Genomic DNA, 20687 nt, shown 5'->3' with positions numbered 1-20687 from the left:
CTGCTGTGGGTCAGCTCCTCCAAAGGTCTGCCCTCTGTCCGTGTGACCAGGGCATAGCCAGGTGGCTGTTGGCATCGTGCCTCCTGGAATCAGCAGGACCCACAGCTCCTCGCTGGGCCTGTGTCCGAAGTTGAACAAAATGCAGAGCCCGCCTCCACCAGCCCATGTTCTCCCAGTGTCTCCACCGTGCCTGGCCCTGGGTGGGGCTGAGAACTCTGCCCCAGCTCAGCCCCTGTCCCCGCTGTGTGCTCCTTAGCACCCTGTACCTTTTCTTCCCCACACAATCCCAGGCATAGATAAATAACTGTGCAATAAGTTGTTTCAAATTCCATCCCCCAGCTAGGACACATGCGTCATAAGGTGTGGCATATTTTGTCTTCCGCTGTTATGTTGGTCCACAGCACCGCTCAGCACCTTCCACATAGTGGGTGCTTGAGGTATAGTGGCTGAAAGAAAGAAAGAAAGAATGAATGAATGAATGAATGAATGAATGGAATGAAACCTTGTCCTGTGGAGTCAGGATCACTTTCTCCATTTTATACTCCACCTCTTTACCAGGTCAATTTCTACGCATTCTTCAGGCCTCAGCCAAAAAGTTATTCCCTTAGGAAGGTCACACTAAAACTCTAGAGGGGATCAGGCACTCCCTACTCATTGTTGTTACCTCCACTGCTCCAAGGTTTGCTCAAATTCCCTTCCCTGTACAGTCGTCTACTGGGAACCGGTTATTTGGTTTCATGATCCTCTTAACACCACAAGTTACATAATTTTCAGGGTCCAGGGCAAGTGAAGATGAAGGGTCTCTTGTTTAAAAATTATTGAGAAGTTCAAGATGGCAATAGCAGAGCATTCAACCAAGCACTGCCCCTTCTAGTTGTGGGGTCCTGTGTGAACATTGTAGGCCTGGTTTTACTGCTCCTTCCTCCTTCCCTGAGCCTAACCTAGTGCCTGGTCCTCACTGGCATCTAATTTAAACATCAAGTGAATGAATGAATGAAAGCAGACATATGAATAGAAGTTACATAGCCTCTCTGAGCCTTAGTGTTCCCATCTGCAGAATGGGAGTATCCTGCTTCCCTCCCGGGTGGGCAGCGAAGCCCCTCTGAGCCTTGGGGCCACAGGATCACGTGGCACATGTCCTGGAACTAGTCAGGTGCAGATGGCCAGAGGACAGAGGCCAGCTCTTCGTGGGGCAGAGTGAGACCGGCCTGATAAGGCCAGTGGACTCTGCTCTCTCCAGGCATCCAGCCCACTTCTGATGACGTACTCCTACCTGGCCAGAGCCTAGGGACTGGGGAGAGGCTGTGGGCCTCTCCTCTTTAGAAACCCTATTCATTGAGCACCTACCACGCGTCAGGCCCTGTATGAGGCACTTTGCATACATCATCTTCGATCCCCATTCGGCAGATATAGAAATCATAGGTCAGAGAGTAAAACTGGCAGGTCCAAGGCGACACAGCTGGCAAGGGGCAGAGCCAGCCATGGAAGCCATATCTGTTACCTCTTCCGCTGGTGCCCGCTGAGAACAAAAAATACTCTTTTTAAGGGGGATATGTTTGCAGAGCCCCGAGTGAGTGTATGTGTACTTGAGTGTGCAGGACTCAGGTCAGCATCCACAGTCTTGGCTGTAGACACTGCTGACCTCCCCTGAGGCCCCAGCAGGGACGAACCAGACAGACCTGGAGACCCCTGGGGCTGGAGGCAGCATGAATTCCTGACCACCCCTGGTCAGTTTTACAGTTGTACGCAGGGGTGTTCAAATCTGAGACAGACATTGTTGATTTCCCCGGGGTACCATTTTTACACGAATATTTGATTATATATTTACTTCTTTGTCTTTATGTTTTATGATTAGAGAAATACAGTAAAACCTTGGATTGCAAGTAACTTGGTTTGCGAGTGTTCCGCAAGGCGAACAAACATTTCTAATACATTTTACCGTGGTAAACGAGTGATGTCTTGCAATACGAGTAGTTTGTTTCCAGAACAAATTATGCTTGCAAACCAAGGTACTACTGTACTGGTTTTTAAGCTTAAAACTGTACTAAGTCTTTTGGGATACCTCTGTAAACGTGTTTTGTTTTTTTTTTTTTAATTAACAAAATGCCCAATGTCATGGAAAACGAAAAAAAATAACCAAGCCAGAGGCCAGGAATCCCTTCTCTTCTACTACAAAACCATCACTAATTTATACGACCTTCCCTCCCCCACTTCACCTGCAGCACATCCTCTGGCTGACTACAGAGGCCAGAGACGAGCTGCCCACTTTGAAAACAGGAATTTGAATGTTTTTACATGGAGGTTACACAGTGCAGGGTGACACAGGTCTCACTTCTCTCTAGAGTCTCACATCCGTCCACTCTCCACTTTGTGGCTTGAAAGCATTTACATTTCTGAAACTTGGCAAGGTGGACCCCCTTTTTTTTTTTTTAACGAAAATGGGTCCAACCTGTACCTGGTGTTATGAAAGTCACTCTTTCTTTAGCTTATCAGTCTGTTTTGGACATCTTGTCTGTATAAAGTCTGACCTTAATAGCTGTACAGTGTTTCAAAGGTTTACAGCTTGAGACATTGTCCTTTATACTCAAGCAGCAGTGGACAGCCACGGGGTTTGTGGGCACTGGCTTTGGCCTCCAGAGGAAGCTGGGGAGAGGCTCAGGCCTGTGGGAAAGAGCGTGGGACTCGGTTCTCCATGCTGGGAAGGAAGTAATACTCTCTTATACACTCACTTCCACACTCACACAATCACACACATTCTTACTTTCCTACACACACGCGCACACATACCCTGCCACACACCCCAAGTGCTGCTGTAAATGTGAACCAGACCTCCATGTCCCAGTGATGTGGAATGGGTGTGCTTAAACACTGATTGAGCCCTTACTATATGCCCAACACTGTCATGGGAACGTTCTGTGTCATGGCGTGTGGTCCTCGCTTTACAGATGAGCAAACTTGGAGGCTCGGACCAGGAGTGTTGTCCCTATAGACACACAATGAGTCAGGGGCAGAGCCTGGTCCACACCCCACTGTCCTTTCTGATCTGGGTTACCTACACCTGGCCACAGATGGGACCTGGGACCTGTAACTGGGATGCTTTCGAAGATGGAGACAGTAGCTTGTCCATTGCCAGTCTGGCTACCTCCAGCCTCTTCCAGGACCCAGAGCTCCAGGAGACACACAGAAGATAGATGTTTACGGACATGACCCAACCACAACAAATTTAGAGCCAAGGAGAGTTTTTTTTCCCATTTGTGGGAGGCAGAATAATGGCCTCCTTAAAATGCCCATGTCCTAATCCCTGGAACCCGTGACTACGTTATTTTACGGTGGTAAAAATGACTCTGCAGATATGATTAGAGTTAATGACCTCGAGATGGAGAAATTACCCTGGATTACTCTGGTAGGGCAAATGTTATCACAACGGCTCTCAAGGTGGAGGACCTTTCCCGGCTGGGCTGTGGGCAGAGGGAGATGTGAATCGGGGAGCAGGGTTAGAGGGTTGCAATGCTGCTGGCTTGGAAGATGCAGGAAGCGGACAGGAACTAAGGACTGCAGCAGCCTCTGTGAGCCAGAAAAGGCAAGGAAACGGATTCTTTCCTAGGGCCCCCTGCTGACACCTTGATTTTAGCCCCATGAGACTCATGTCGAGAAAGTCCAATCTATAAAACTGTAATTAAAACTGTAATATAAAAAATGCCATTCATCCAGGAAGATCCATTTATTCATCCATAGGGCCCTTCCTTGGCCACACACACACACACACACACACACACACACACACACACACACTCAATGCTACAATGCTACTGGGGAACAGATTTAGTGCTACAGGTCCTGGCATGGCTCTAAGTAATAATAATAGTAATGATAATGCTATTAATACTAATATTATTAATAATGATATTAATGGTAGTAATGATAAAAAAACACTTAAGTCACGCCCACCATGTGCAGTTTGCTAAGTGCTTTACTTTTATCAATTCTTTCATCCCTTTTGACAGCCCCAGGAGGCAAGTTCACCCATTTTACAGGTGGGGAACCAAGACACAGAGAGGTTAAATAACTTGCCCCAGGGTCACACAGCTAAGAAGAGGTGGAGCTGGGATTTGAACCCAGGTCATCTGGTTCACATTTATTTAAAGCTCACACACTTATCCCTTCACAGTCACACTCAAAATCACACACACTCCTCACTGCTCCGACCAGCCTCCCTTCCTCAGCTCCCATCACATTGCCCAAGGGGACCCCAGAGGACCAGGTGGAGAAAGCTGCGTCCGGAAGCCCTGGCTCCGGAAGGGATTTTCAGGGATGGTTTATGTCAAAGCTTCCAACAAGGTATTCAGAAGGAAAAAAGTCGCTAATTTTTCCTCCTGAATTTCTCATCACCTTTTATGAAACTTCACTCCTTCCAACCAGACGATTGGTTCATGGCAGAATTAAACGTGAGTCAGTGTGTCTGGCTTGGCAGAATCCATCAGACCTGTCAGCTCTCAGAAGAGGAGGCATCCTTGGTTGGTGTGTTCCTGGACTGCAGGGTCTGGAAGCACCAGGGCACCCTCCCCTGCTCCCCGCCTCCTTGCCCCCCAGGGCCGGCTGGGCTGGCTGGGCAGGCCAGCGGGTGGCAGAGATAATTGGTGTTTTCAGGCAGCCAGCAGCTGGGAGTTCTCTGCTCCGCCTCCTTACCTGCCTCTGGGGCAGGGCTGGGTCCGCTGGAACCTGTTGGGCTGGTTTGGAGGCTGTTATTACCGGGGCTCTCTGAAAAGGGATGGAGACCCAGGAGGGTGGGAATGGGGGGAGGGGGAGGGGGAGCAGTGGGGGAGAGAGGGGCTGGGGGCTGGGGATGGAGTAGCGAGGGGTCTGAGGGCGGGATGGAGAGGAAGCCACTGGGAAAGGAACGGTGTTGGGAAGGAGGGGAGGGGTTCTGCCTTTGCTCCCGCTGGCTTAGCCGGCAGGTTTCCCCACTTCCCACCCCTCAGCCCCCACTCCAAGTCCCAGGAGAAGGACCATGTCTGATTCCCTGGCTCAGCACAGGGTCTGGTACACAACAAAGAGGAAAAACCACTTTGAGATTCTCCTCCCAAATTTGGGTGGCCCACCAGGTGGGGGTGTAGCCTGACTGCTTCCTGAGGCTCCCCCGTCAGTCCAGTGAGGGGTGTTGGGGCTCTAACTGAGCCCGAGGTGCCTTGTGAGGAGGATCTCGGTGGGTCATGGAGTCCGTTCAATGGGGACCGGGAGAACTGATGGGGCCTTCTACACAGCCAGGTTACTGGATAATCTGGCTGAATGCAGTCCCTCTTTTTCCTGCTTCCAGCTACTTTGGGTCTAATTACCAAAATAATTAAGGCTCAGGTTATTTTCCACTATTATCCACCATTGTCCAGTTCTAGTCATCAGCCTCAACTGCCTCTTCTGACCCATTTAATTCCCCTTTCCTCCCTCTTTCCAAAAGCATCACAACACAGCCAAAACTGTGTCTAGAGGATCTCCTCTGCCTGCTTGTCTGAGATACTCCTGGAAGGCATCTCAGAGGAGGTGACATTTGAGCTGAGGTTTGACGAATGAACAGATGGGGGTAAGTGGTTCCCACACTGTGCCTGTCACTCCACCTATCCTATCTCAGTGAATTCCCATGAAAACAGCATGAGGTAGGCCTGAGGCCTCAATCTTAGGGTTGAGGAAATCAATGCTCCGAGGGATGGGATAACTTGCCCAAGGTCACACAGTTAGACCCAAGGGCAGCATTGGGATTCAGAGCTAGGCAGTCTGTCAAAACCCCATGCACAACCCACTTCCTTCTTCAGGAAGGATGTTCCAGGCTGAGGAAAAGGCGACACAGAAGGATGAAATGACGGGGTGTTGTGAAGAATCATCTGTAGTTCTGGGTGGCTGGGGTGTGCCTGAAGCCATGTGGGGGAGCAGTTGAGGGAGGGGTGGTTATAGAAATGTGGAAAAGGCCAGGTTAGCACAGCCTTGAGAGTCAGGGCATGGGGGACAGGGAAGCAGTGAAGAATTTAATTTGGGAAGGAACAGGGGCCTGGTGCTTGGGCCAGGTACTCCTGGAAGGCACCTCAGAGGAGGTGACATCTGAGCTGGAGCCAGCCAGGCAGGTTTGAATCCTAACCTGGCCACTTGCTGCTGTGTGACCCTGAGCAAGTCCCTTACCCTCCTGGGGCAAGGATAGTACCTCCTTTGTGGAGTTGTTATGGGCATTGACTAAGTATAGTGTTTAGCACAGAGCCTGGCACACAATCAAGTTGAGAATTATTCATGTTTTCTTTCAGAAAGCTAACAACCGACTGGGGCTGGTATGGGGGATTGTGAGGAACCCACAGGAAGGGTGGTTTTGATTTCCAGGAGAGGGGTACTGAGGCTGTGGGAGGCTGAGGTGGGGGACTCCCACAGCCCAGGGTGAGTGTGGACTGGGCAGGCTCTGGGAGACTGGGCTGGGGGCAGCCCCCCCTCCCCTTCCCCAGTGCCCACTGGTCTTGCCCATGAGCTCCTGAGGGATCCGGGTGAGGGGACAGATGGAAGACAGAGAGCAGAGATGCCAAAGGTCACCCGTGGGGCCCCAGCTCCTCCCAGGGAGATAGCTCCAGGAAGCCAGGGGCGAAGGGCAGAGGGCAGAGGGCAGCCAGAGCATCCCTCCACCTGCAGGGCTGGGGGAAGGGCAGGGCTGGGGGGAGGGCAGGGCTGGGGCTTGGCGCAGGCTGGGTTTTCCTGCTGTTTCTCTGTGTGCACAGAATTGTCCTAGTCTGAGTGCCCTGGTAACTGAGGCTTTCCTCCCTCTGATTGTCCAGCTGAAGAGGTGAAAATGTCTCAAAGAGGAGTGTCATGATGGGGGGGAGATGACATCCTGGAAGTGTCTGGCATGTGCCAGGGGACTACTCCCTGGGCCCACTGGGTGGCTCCAAGGGCTGCACCTCAAAGAGTGGCTCTGGTTAGTTTGGAAGCAGACTGATCACTTTCTTAGGCAGAGTTTACACCCCTGAAACATCATCACCCAGGCTCACCTCTTTAGCAGGCCCATCGGGCACTTGTCTACAGCCCATGATATTTTAGGAGCCCATGGAGGTGTTTTAATTTCTTTAAAATCAGAAGAAAAAAAAGTGAATATAATCCAGCTTTGATTGTATATATTTTTTTATACCAATAGTCATAAATGATCATTTTTAATATGTATTTTTTTTTTTTTTTATGGAGGAAGCGGTCCATGAAAGCACATATTCTGGGTCCCATGAAAGTGATGACGCAGCCCCGTCTTTACACTTCCTTCTCATTTACCAGCTTTGATCCTGTCTAGGCCACTTAGCCTCTCTGAGCCTCCGTTTCCTCATCTGTAATATGGGATAATGAATGAATGAATGAATGAAAGGCTTTTAGAAAAATGATCTCTGAGCACATAAAAAACATCCAACTCATCAGAGCTGTTAAAAAGCTATAAAAAATAAAGGCAATCAACTTGGTATTCAAGACGATTCACTTGATAGATATTTGCTATCGATCAGGCTCGGAGCTGGGCGCCCTCACCGTTTGGCTCCTGCCTGCTTCTCGGCCTCTGCAGATCCTGGTTCGTACATGGCCCATGTCTGTGTTCCCGTCACCCCACTCCGCATTCCTGGCTTATAGAGACCCTTCTGCTTCCTGCCTAAGCCTCTTTCCTTCCTTCACTTCTGCGTCCTTCCTTGCCACTGCATCCTTGGAATTCTCTTCCTGACCTGGTCAGGCAGCCCTACCTGGACCCGGGGAATTAGCTGTCATCTTGTCACTTGTTGCTCACTGCAGAAGAAGCTGCTTAACCTTTGTCCCACCCACACCCCCGTGCCCCTGTGGGTCCCATTTGGACACGAGACCCCTCTGCCTGACTCCTCCATGAAGCCACATCTAAATTCAGCCCTGGAGTTTTCTGCTTTAACTTTTCCCCAACCATCTGCAGAAACGTGGGTCAGGCACCCTCCCATTTGAAATGTTGACAACCTCGTGCTTCCTAATAAAATAAAAGCCTGTTTTCTATCTTATCCCTGCCAAAGACATCACGAATGATTGATTGATTGATTTAAAGAAATTAAAACATGTCACATATTTTATAAGCAACTTAACCACCCGTGCTGAAGTCTGGGTACCTGACATAAAGGATCCAGCTTTAAACGGGGAAATACTGAAATCAACATAAAATATGAAAAGATGAATAATGAGCAAAAACAACTTCCTTTCTCTGAAATGGCCCTAAAAGCTTCTGAAGCCCCAGATTTTCCATGCTGGTATCCATGGCTTAAATTAGGAGAACAACACATAAGCTAAGCGTAAAAAGATAACCATCGATGCAGTCAAAGACATTGGATCAATGAGTTGATAAAACCCTCCGCTCATTCCTGTCTGCTCTCAGGAGCTCAGAACCCTTTGGACCCTCTCCAATTTCTCCAGTTTTTTCTTCCCACCTTTTCCTTCACACCCGGCCCCACCCAATGGACCCCATATTCTGCACCCCCAAGATATACCTCCTCCCCCTGCCTGTGCTATTCCCCTGCCTGAGAGGCCATCTCCTTCTGAGCCTCTTGAATATAAGTCCCACAAGGGCAGAAATCTCATCACCTTCATTGATGGATTCCAAGCTCCTACAAGAGTGACAGGCACACAATAGGTGCTTATTAAATATTTGGGGAATGAATGATCAGCCTAGAAAACTCTTACCAACCCATCAAAACCTCAATCAAATGTTCTTGCTTTTTGTGACCCTCCTGTCCCCCTGACAGTGTCTGACGCTGCAGCCTTTGCGTTGACTTCTCTTAGAGCATTTTACAGATCTGCAAACCCAGGAATGTCCTGGCATGTTGCAGGAGAACCTGGGTTCTAATCTTGCCTCTGACACTTCATTCATTCATTCATTTACACATTCAACAAAGATTTACTGGGCATATCCCTCTCGTGTGCTGATCACTGGGAATTAAACGGTGAGCAAAGGCAGATGGGTACCTACTTCCCGTGGAGCTTCCTGTATGCAGGCCCATTAGCCTTCCTGAGCCTCAGTTTCCTCAGCTGTGACCTGGGTAATACCCCCGTTCAGGAGGTCTTTGGGAAGATGAAATTAGAGGTCACAGCAAGGCATTCTATGCATGGCAGGCACTTCTAGATTTTGCCCAGGCCCCCTCTCCTCACTGTACTCTGAGCTCCTTTGCAGGCAAGGGAAGGGGGGGTTCCTGTGGGCACAGAGGAGTCTGGTAAATGTTGGTTGGTACTGAGGATGGCTGAGCTGCCCTTTGATACACACACACACACACACACACACACACGCACGTACACACACACGGTCAGATCTGGCCTGGACTGACCTCACAGGCTCTCCCAGGTCCAGAACCATCCTCACCCCTGAGTGGGCCAATGCTAGGGACAAGCAAGAGTGCCAAAACCGCAGGATTCTTAGGTCTGGGAGGGTGCAGGGTTGCCCTGGGGCAGGGCATTCCCGATCTCTGACCCCAGGTGGCCCAGACACAAGACATGGCACACTTTCACCCAGTTTCTTAGAATCTCTGGGGGCAGTGACGCAAGGCAGGTTACAGAATCACCCCCCGCATCCCACCCCCACTCCTGTGCCTCCGTCCAGCCTTTCACACCCCAGTGCCCAACATGTGACCAGACGGCCATTGGCCTGACCCCTTGAGCAAACAGCAGTGCATGTGAGCAGCGTTTGGCCTTAGGTCTGGACACGGCCAGCCAGTCACTTGGGGCTCCTGCCCCGTTTCCACAGGGGTGGAGGGGCAGACAGAGGACATGGATACCTCGGTTCTCTTCCTATCCCCAACCTCAAGGCATTGTCTGGTGCGTACCCCTTCCTGTGTCTGGGCCTCAGTCTCCCTATTTGTCCCAGGGTCTGGCTGGCTGGTAGGAGAAGCAAGGCTTGGAGCCCCTTTAGTCCCTTTATTTTCCTATCAAATTCTTAGGTTTGGGGACATGCGGGTCTTTCCAGATTTATATTCTGCACACATTTCCTATGCACCTACCATGAGCCAGACTCAGTGCTCTCAGGAATCACCTCCAAACTCCAATTTCATTCTGAGTTTTAATAGTTGAGGAAACTGAAGCACAGAGAGGTTAAGCAACTTGCCCAAGGCCACACAGTAATCGGTAGAGCTGAGTCTTGAACCCAGGCCTCTGGCCTTGCTCACTGTCCTAGCCTAAGGATCTGACAAGGACAAGATTGACCCTTGGAGTCTCTGGCTAATGCGTTTAATAATGAAAGGTGTACTAGGTTTCTTCTTGTGGCTTTGCCTCCTGGAACTTTGGGTTTCCCAGCTGGCAGGCTTAGGGGAATATTCTTCCCAGAAGGGTTCTTCCTCCTTCCGCTCTGAGGGGCTTGGAGAGCAGACCCAGGCAGTGATGGTGCCCAGCTTCCGCAGACACCCTCCCAGCTCCCAGGCCCTCCAACCGGCCCCATCAGCATGTACCCCACCCCTGCCAACAATCCTTCGGCGGATCCCCAGTGCTCTTAGGACAAAACACAAATGGCTCCCTGTGGCCTCCAAGTCTGAGTGATCTGGGGTCTGCCTCATCTCCCCAAACTCCCCTACCCCACTTCACGAGTGTAAGACTACAAAAACCTCCCCACTGTTCCCAAGCCCTGTTCCTTTCAAGGAGTCCTCTTACTGTCTGGTCCCCCATCTCCAGGAGCCCATAAAGCCATGCACTGTGGGTAATTACAGGCTTCCAGAGGCCTAGGGCAGGGAGGCTGGGGACGTGCAGGGGCCGGGTGGGGTGCTGCTGGCCAACAGGAGCCATTACGCCAGCCTGGCTGCCAGGAAGGGAGGGAGGGAAGGAGGGTGCAGACACCAAGGCCCCCATAAAGTTGCCCCAGAGCAGGCAGCTTTTACAGGCATTCTGGGTGGGGGCATGACATCACCAGGAACCAATCGGGGGGCCCCCAGCCCTCTTTTCTCCTTTGGGGCCTGTCTCTGTGGTTGTGGTGATACAGTCTTCATAAAGTGGGTGCCTTCTTTTGGAATGCTTGCACCCAATAGGTTTTGCAGCCACTGGCCGTGTCAGTCATCTTTCAAGCAAAGACAACCAGCCCCTTGGCGTCCCTTCCAAGGCCTCCAGGACAGACTGAACAGGACAGCCTTGAGTTCCCTTCAAGACACAGCTTCCAACTTCTCTTTTGAATCAGCTTCTTTTGAAATGTATCCACTTGAGAAAAATCATCAACATAGATTGAGAAGCATGACAAAAATAAAACAGAGTCTGTGGAACAGAGGGCCCTGGATTTAAATGCTTGGCTCCGCTCCTTACCACCTGTGTTGTTCTTGGTCAAGTCTTCATCCATCTGAGCCTCAGTTGTCCCATCTGTAAAATGGGGATGATACTATTCTTCCTCACAGCATTTGATAGAAAGACTAACAAGCCTTCCCAGGTCTGCCTACCTCCCCCACAACATCTACGGAGGAGATGATCTTAAGGAAGATGGAAATAAGGCCCAGGCAGGCCGAGGGTCTTGTGAAAGCCATGCCATCTCATGAAGGGCTATTTGTGGTTCTTTTGTGAAGTGTGATCATTTGTAAGCTCTGGTTAAAAGAAACTATAAAACCAATATACAGCCCAGCTGAAAATCTAGAAAACGAGGGAAGAACCCTTCCCATAAGTCTACCAGGCTATAGCATTGCAAGCCCATGACTTCTATGCTAATCCACAGTGTGTACGTACTGCGCTTGATAACAAGCCTGAGAAGGGAACGCCGCTTCCCACTTACTGGTGCAGTTTGAAAGCGCCTTCGCCTGCTGCCCCCATCTCCCAGATTCTCCTATTAATGGCTACCCATCATTTCATCAAACTGATGCTGGGCCTTGTGAAATTTTACTTTCAGTTTTTCCTTGTTTTAAATAATGCTTCAACGAACCCTTTCCTTTTTCCACAGAGTGTCTTTATTTGTCTCGTTTCCTTAGGACAAATTCCCAGAAGCGGAATCCGTGGGTCTCAGGGTAGGAATGTTTTTGTGGTTTGTGATACATATTTTCCAATTTACTTTCCATAAAAGCTGTCCTAATTTACTTTGCCTCCAGCAAAGTTTTCCTGTTCAGTGATTTTGGGGCAACCTCACTAGCATTAGATATTATTGTTTAGAATTTTGTTGGCTTGGAGATAAACTGTTACTCCTTTCTTATTTTAATTCGCTTTTCTTTGTGGCTATATATGTATTCTATGTATTAATAGGTTTATATTCTCTTGTCTACATTATCTGATGTTCTTGGTGGTATTGAATGAGGTGAGGTTTTTGCTATTCCCATGCAAGAATGCTATTCCTCCGTGCTGGTGGGAAGCAAGTATATTCTCTCCCATGCCAGACAGCAATAATTGTAATAAACTGGGGCTGGGCCAAAGTTGAAATAAACAAATGATTATAGCAGACAATAGAAGCGCAAACCTGCCCCTGATTAATGAAGTCGCTAATGTGGCCCCCTGAGGTGGATGTCAGCCAAGCCTTTCCCCCTGTGACTTGCGTTAGGTCCTAGTGACAGTGGTAAGTGGTTTGGGGATGTGGGGAGGTGACAGGATGCTTGTGGGGCTGGGGACGAGGGTGCTGTCTGGGGTGGTTGGGTGGAGTCTGGTTTCTACAGGGAGCAAAAAAGGAGTGATCTGGAAAACTTCACAGAGAGGAGGGTTTTGGGGGTGGGGGGAGGTCGATGAATAGATGCAAATTAGAAGGATTTGAGGCGGGGCCATGTGGTGATTAGGTTAGCCATCCCAGTCAGAGGCTTATAACCCAGCCCAGAACAGAGCACCCTGGTGGGTTCGAGAGATGTGAACAGCCAGACCCAGGTTCCGATCTTGGCTTCACCCACCGAGACCTGCAAAAGATGTGGCTAGGGGCTGAGGGACAGCAAGGACTGCAGGCCACACATATCCTGGCCCGCCAGGCGTGAGTCCTCAGTACCCATTAGCGTGCACAGCTCCATCTCCCTGCTTACGTTCACAAGGCTTCCCTTGGAAGGTCTTTTCTCCTCCTGATTCAAAGGCTGACCTTGAGTCCACTTGCCTCCAGGTTTCTCAGAGTTTTGTCCTCGGAGCTCCTGTACACTTGATGGGTAACGAGCAAAACTTGTCTGGGCCACCCTTTTTGTGTCACCCAAGGCATGCTGATTCTGTAACTAGAGAATAAGCTCCTTGCTCAGACTTTATAAGCCTGGATGCCCAGTCATCCTTGCAGTGCCAATGCCAGCTTGCTCCCCTTCCCCCGGGGAAGCCTGTTTTGACCTCGCTAGTTAGCTAATGACCTCCTCCTCTGCCCTGTTTTGTAGAAACTTTTATTGCTGTTCTTATCACTCCAGACTCGTGATTGTCTGCTCACAGGTTGATCCTCCTTTCCAGATGCTGCCGGAATCTGCCAGACATTCATGCCTGTCTCACCCATCCCAACACCCACCTGGACACATCACAGATGCTCAAGAAACACTTGCTGCACGAGTGAGTGATGAGCACTTCACCATGTACAAAACGCTCTCCCCACACACTGTCTTACTTGGTATGAACCATGCTGTAAAGGCGACAGGCTGGGTATTGTTATACCCATTTCACAGAGGGTGACGGATGACACCAGCTGACATACATGAGCGTCACAATGTGCCAGGCACAGTGTTTGCCCTGAAAACAAGAGGAGGTAGGTCCATCATTACCCTCTGTCCACTGGGAGGAGACTGAGGCTTCCTGAGGATAATAACTTGCTTAGGTCACATTGCTAGGAAGGGACAGAGCCGGATGGGAACCCAGTTCTGTGTGTCAACCAGAGTTCCCGCTCTGCTAGGCTGCATCCCCTCATGGCATCACCTCCCCATCTCCACCTCTGGACCTCGAGTTCTGCAGGGTCTTATTTGTCCCTGCTTAGCATGGGGCTGGCATGGGTAGGCGTCAGTAAATGCTGATGAAATGGATGGACGGATGATTGGATGTCTGCCCCAGCTCTGTGGCGCGTGGGGAGTTTCTGCTTTCATGCCCTGCAGTGGGGAGGTGGAGGTTGGGTTTAACAGGGGCAGGTCTTATACTTGAGTTGTTCTGGTCATAAAACATGAGGGCGTGTCCCTGTGGGGACACAGTGAACAAGCAACATGCCTGCCTGCCCGTGCATCAGATACGTCTTGCCAAACACTGAAGGCAAATGAAATGTCCTGGGAGAGCAAACAGCCGCCTCCCTCTCGTGTCTGGGGAGCAGGATCACTTTGCTCTATCTACACGTGCATTCCTCTCCCTGCTGATGGCCTTGGGAGATAATGTCCCACGTGTGTCCCCGGAGCGGCTGGCTGTAGGGAGCAGCTTTCAGGAGTGTGGTGGGTGGGGCAAGGGGTGGGGTAAGGGCCCACATGTCCGGGTGGGGTAGGCTCAGTCCCTTTCTAGGCAGCAGACACTGGAAGGAAGAAGGTTCCCACCTCCCCAGTCTGCAAAATCAGACAGGTCCTGCCAGGGTCAGCGTCTGCCTCTCTGCCCAGCTCTGGGCAGAGCCTGAGTGTCTGGCCAGCAGACTCTGGCCCATAATGTTGGAGCTGGAGTTAGTCATTTTGTTCTAAGTTCTGTGTAGGGGGCCCACCTGGCTGGACACAGGAATTCATTCTTGATCTGTACCCAAGGTCCAAGTGCAAAGCGCAAGGCACCATTTTTCACATGTATCTTGCCTGGCTTCCCCATCAGGGCACTCAGCTCTGCTGATGCGAACCTTCTTTGGGTTTCGAGGCGGACAATGATAGAAATGAGAACAGCTAAGGTTTATTGAGCATTTGCTCTGTGTTAAATGAGTATCTTTTAGGCTGTTGATATGTCAAAGTGGTTGACAGCATGGAGATTAGAGTTAGAAAGATTTGGGTTTAAATTCCAGCCCTTCATAACTGTGTGACTATGGGCGAGTCACATCACCTTTCCAAGCTCTGTGTCCTTACCTGTAAATGTTCTGACCAGTAGCAGTGTTCGTACCTCACAGGTGGCCGGGGAGATTAACAGAGAGCCTGCATAAATGTGCTTTTGTACAAGGCCCAGCACATTGTTGGAGAGAGAGAGAGAGAGAGAGAGAGAGAGAGAGAGAGAGAGAGAGAGAGAGAGAGACTGAGTGGAGAGGTGTATAGGACCACTGGGATGGAAACTAACCAGTCAGGCCCCCACTCTGTGCTTCTGGGGGCTCATTCCTGGCCTCCAACCAAAACCTCACTGCAAAGTCAAGACCCCTCCCTGGGAGGACAGTGGCCAAAGCCCTTTGCTCTCTGTCACCCATGGCTTGTACCAGAGAAAAATCCCAGGGTTCTCTGAGCAAAAGCAGGGCCAGAGTCTGGAGGAGGGGCTGCTAGGGGAGGGCTAGGGTTGGGGCTGGGGCTGGGGCGGGCAGAAGAGAAAAGGGACACCGTTTGGCTTCCCAGGGCTCTAGAGGGGGCCCCAGGGTCTGCTTGTCACACTTCGGTCTCAATTGAGCTCCCCCGCCCAGTTATGGCCAGTGTTCTATGCTGCTTCCCCGAAACTGGGTTAGGAGCCACCAAGCAGGTGACAATGACTTTCTTCCCCAGCTGTCTTCAGAAGGTCATGGGCGTCTCCCATACTTCTCATTGGATGTTCTGGTAAATTTTCTTTCAAGAAAATGTTTGTTGAATGAATGAACGAAATGTGAGAATGCGTACGGCTCCCTGGGTAAACAGGGATTGTCTGAAACAGGCTTATTCCACACCATCGCGACATGTGGGGCAGGGCATATAGTCACACTGTGTAGAGCGTGTGTGCATGCGTGCATGCGCGCGCGTGTGTGTGTGTGTGTGTGTGTGTGTGTGTGTGTGTGTGTGTACACATTGGGTGTGAAAGATGGAGGGAAAGAATCAGGCTACCGGCTTCCCCCAAAGCCTGAGGTTTCCCAGGCAGGATCTCAATCTGTTCAGCTTAGGGGGGCAGAGGTTGGGGGGCTGAGTGTCAGTCTGGGCCTCTTGTTTTCCTGGGAGGGACACCAGTCCTCACAGTGTTGGTGGGGGAGGGATTTGTGCTAGCAGCTAAGCAGATAATTGCTTGTCAGATTGATTGAAGGCTTTTCAAAATGTCTTTTCCTTGAAACAGCCTCCCATCCCCCCAATGAGCAGATTATTTGAGTTGGAACCGTTTCCCCCTCAGCTTTTTTTCCTCCTTTCTCAAAGTAGTAATTACTGCCCAAGTAGCCCTCCATGGCTGTTTCCTGTCATTTGGAGGCTGAAGCCAGCGGCTGTTTCCTCTGCTGGGTGAGGGACAAGCAGGACAATTAGGGAAACACCCCACCCCCCAGGCTGGCCCTGAGCCCCAGGGCTCTTAGTGGCCTGATGGGGCCACAAGGGCCTGGCTGTCCCCTGTGGGGATGGAGGATGGGAGGGAGCTGGCTGATAGACCAACTCGGGGGATCCTGGCCCTTTTCCAAATCCAGGGACTTCCCTTATTCTCTGTGTCCTTGTTTCCTTGTGTGCATGTGTGTGCACATGTGCGTGTGTGTGCACATGTGTGTGTGTTTATGCACTCCTGCACACATGCATGCTGGGGTGTGTACATGTGAACTTTGCACGAGAGCTTTGGCTCCAGTAAAAACCCCATAACCTGGGTCACCCTCAGTGGTTTTCCCGAGGGAGCTCAGCCTTGATCACCTGTTCAGATTTCAAAAATCTGCCAAGTGGTTTCCATTTTAAGTGGCTTGTTGGCTGGAAAGATGGATAGATAGGCAATAAAGCAAGTATAGTGAAACGCTAATTGCCAAATTTAAGTGGTGTGCTTATGGGTGTTCATGACACAAGTCTTTCAACTTTTTCAAACTTCCAAATATGTCCAAGCTATTCACAATAAATTGTGGGTAGAAAATTTGCAAGGTCACTCTACCCACTCCACCCACATTCAGGATTCAGAACGGCCAATACTCTTGCATTTTGTTTTCCTGCTGCTCCTCTTCCTCCTCCTCCTCCTCCTCAGACTTCCCTCTCAGTTAGAGAAGCCAAAACTGAGCAGGACACAGTCTAAGAGATTAAGAGCTGAGGCTCATGAGTTGAGATAGTTTGAGTCTATTTCAAACTCTGCCACTCTGTGACCTCGGGCAAGTGACTTAACCACTATGTGTCTCATTTTTACCCATTTGCGAAATGGGGCTAATAATAACAGAACCATCATAAGATTGCAGTGAGACTCAAATATAATAGAATGCACATAAAACGTGCAGTGCAAAGCCCAGACCATTGTCTGTTCTTCATAAAAGTTTGTTAAGTAAACAATAAAAAACAGGTCTCATAAGGGGGTAGGTACCATGGAGAAAGACGGGAGGGAATGTGCCCACAAGTGTGGCAGGGAATTGTGTGTGGGAGGACCCCAAAGGGTTTAGTGTGGCTGGGCTACAATGTGGGTGGCTGGGTGGAGTGTTGAAGGACGGGGGCGGGAGGGAGGGAGGGAGGTTGGGACCGCTGTGCCCTGGTGATTTGGAGCATGGACCCTGGGATCAGATGGCTCGGTTCATATCCCAGCCCTGCCACTTACTAGGTGTATCACTTTGGACGAATGACTCACCTGTCCATTAGTTTCGTTATGTATAAAAATGGAGTTCACACCAGTTCCTCCCTTAGTGGCTGAATAGACTGAGTTAATAATTGCAGAGAAGGTAGAACAGTGAATGGACACCTCACACATGGGGAAATGTGATAAAAGTGCTTGCTGCTATCATCACTCTTAGGAGTGTGGACGTGGACTGCACGTGGCTGCAACCTGTGGTTGTCTCACTTGTGCATGAGTACCCGTGTCCACAGGTACATATGTGGTCAGCGGTTCTCTGTGTGATGTGTTTATTTCTATATGCAGATGGTTGGTGGGCACGGGGCACCAGGGAGTTCATGGGGCCAGGGAACCCCTGGGAGGTGAGCCATCCATCCTGGTCAAAGAAGCCCTCAGTGAGAAATGGAGTCTTGGGGATTCCTATCAATGGAGAGAAGTATTACTGATCAATAGGAGTCAATGTCACTTCCCTACTTGAAAGTCTCTAGGGCTATTCATTCATTCATTCATTCATTCATTCATTCAGCCAACAGACATTTGTAAAATACCCATTATGCACGAAGGGTAGCCTCTTTGGCCCTTTGCACTTGTTGACTTTGTCTAGCTTGGTCTTCCACTCTCATTCCTCTTTGGCCTCCTAAACTCAAGTCTGGCTTCACTTCCTCTGTGAAGCCTTCCTGACAGCAGCGGGCCATGTTAGTGGGTTCCCTTGGTGCCCAGGTTTTCATCCCCACAGCGAGACCAGTGACTCTTTTCTATTCACCACTGAATCGCCAGCACCAGGCACAGCCCCAGTACATATGTCCTGGATGAATGAATGAATGAATGAATGAATGGATGGATTGTTTAATGTGAGGACATTACAGGGGCTCCACATCCTGCTGACCAATTTAATAGAGAGGCTGGGAGTTGGTTTACCAGCTTCTTAATCACTGCTGCTGTCACTGCCATCTGTGCCACCAGTTCCCCACGAGGAAGGTGGCAGGGGCTGGAAGCTGGATGGCTCAGTGAGAGTTAAAGGAGCAGTGGGCATTGGCTGCATGAAGAATGCATGGCTGCTGGGGTGGGGGAGTGGGTTCCTCAAGGCTGTTTTATGTGTTGCGAAGCAGGGCAGGAAAGTTGTCAGCGTCCTTAAGATAACGGACAGTCCAACCTTGGGATCAGCCCAATGTCCTTCCCTGGAGGCCCCAGCGTGCCAGGCCCTGACCCCCAGGGGAGGCCAAGGAAGCCGCCATGACTGCAGCAGTGTGGACACTGAGCTCTGCTTTATCTCCTCATGCCACATGCCCGCTGCCGTGGTGGGTACAGAGTGTTTGGCGGCTCTCAGGAAGCCAGAGCAGTTTCTGTCTCTCTGGGGGTCAGGGGTGACTGGAATTTGGCAGCCAGGGAAACGGGAACTTCCTGTGGCCGCCTCCGAGCTGAGATTGGCAGCAGGAGCCCGGACAGAGCTGGCAGCCCGGAGATGCCACAGTTATGATTTTCCTGGCCAGTTCCTCCTGCAAGACACATGGTGGGGCTGGATTTCACAGTATATGCAAGTCTGATATACATGCTGTAGTGCATGCGTGTGTGCACACGCGCACATGCATACTGTGTGCACACGCATGCATAGTATGTGTGCATGCACACACCTGTATAATGTGTGCAACTGCACATATGTACAGGTGTTTTTGTAAATGTAGGTATGAGGCAGGAATCCAGGGTTTGTGTGTCTCTAATGTGTGTGTGTCTGTGCCTGGGTTTGTCTGCCGGCTGTGAATGCTCTTGGCATATGTGTGAAGCAGAAATCCATGTGTGTGGGTTCTTACACATACATCTGCTTAAGGTGTGTGTGAGCCGGTGTGCTAAATATATGTGTTTGAATGCACAAAGGACAAGATTTGTGTGTGTGTGTGTGGGGGGGGGGTGGGGGGGGTTGGGGTGGGGTACATGTCCCGATAAACCATCCTGGAGCCCAGCAGGATGAAGCAACTGAGAGAGGGGATAAAAAGCCAGAATGCTGAAAATATCCAGCCCTTCCTATGACCCTGAGGTCTCTGGAGAGGGTTGCGTGTTTGCTCCTTGCCAACAAATGTGATACTTCTCCCTCAAATAATCTGAGTACAGGCACACTCTATTAAATAAGATTTCCAGTCTTGCTCAGGCTGGGTTATTAATCAGAGATGGGCAGTTGGAAGGAGTGGCAATAGGACCATCTTTAGGGGTGAACAGAGCCTCCCCTCTGCTAGGGAGGGGTAGGCCTGAGGCCACACTGGGCTCATCATGGCCCAGCCCCATCTGGCGCCTGCAACAGGGGGATGGGGTTGCTCAGGTAGGATTATGTGCAGCATCAGCAGTGCTCTGGGTTGGAAAGGGACCCTTGCCCTAAATGAACACAGATGTATCTTTAAATCCAGGGACTGTGGGAGCAGAGAGGAAGAACCCCTGACGTAAGGCCTACCCAGGGTCCCAAGCTCTGAGCAGAATCTTTGCCTTCACAGCCTTTAAGACAGTTTGCTACTCACAGTTATCAGGCATCTGTGTGTTATTTATTCACTGCGTGCTTCTAGGGCTAGACAAGGAGGTGGCCTGCTGCCTGTTTTTGTAAAGAAAGTTTTGTTAGCCATTTATGTATTTTCTGTGGCTGCTTTTATGCTACAATGGCAGAGGTGGGTAGTTGTGACACAGACCCAGGGCCCACATAACCTCAAATATTTACCACCTGACCCTTTGTAGAAAACGTTTGCTGGCCTCTGCCCGAGATTGTTAATTTCATGAAGGGGAAATTATATGCATGGCACATTCTAAGTGCTTAATAAATATTAGTGCAGTAAAACCTTGGATTGCGAGTAACTTGGTCTGCAAGACGAGCAAACATTTCTAACACATTTTTAAAAAAATTTTTATTTTTATTGGGGAATTGAGGGGATGGGAACACTGCTGGGGAATTGGGGGAAGGGGAACAGACAAGTTGCTGTCCTTTTGTTCTTCAGTCTAGTTGTGGAGGACGTTGCTTCACTGGCCCAAGTTGGCACCATCATTGCGCTCTTCCCGGGCCAGGCAGATCGGTCGCCGGCTTCTGGACGGCCGTCTAATACAGTTTAACTTGGTAAATGAGCGACGTCTTGCAATACGAGTAGTTTGCTTCCGGAACGAATTATGCTCGCATGCCAAGCATTACTGTATTTAAATGAATGAATGACTTGAACAAT

Source organism: Hipposideros armiger, unplaced genomic scaffold (assembly GCF_001890085.2).
Source record: "Hipposideros armiger isolate ML-2016 unplaced genomic scaffold, ASM189008v1 scaffold_31, whole genome shotgun sequence".
Lineage (NCBI taxonomy): Eukaryota > Metazoa > Chordata > Mammalia > Chiroptera > Hipposideridae > Hipposideros > Hipposideros armiger.
The sequence above is the reverse complement of the archived record's forward strand: the minus strand, read 5'-3'. Positions refer to the sequence as shown.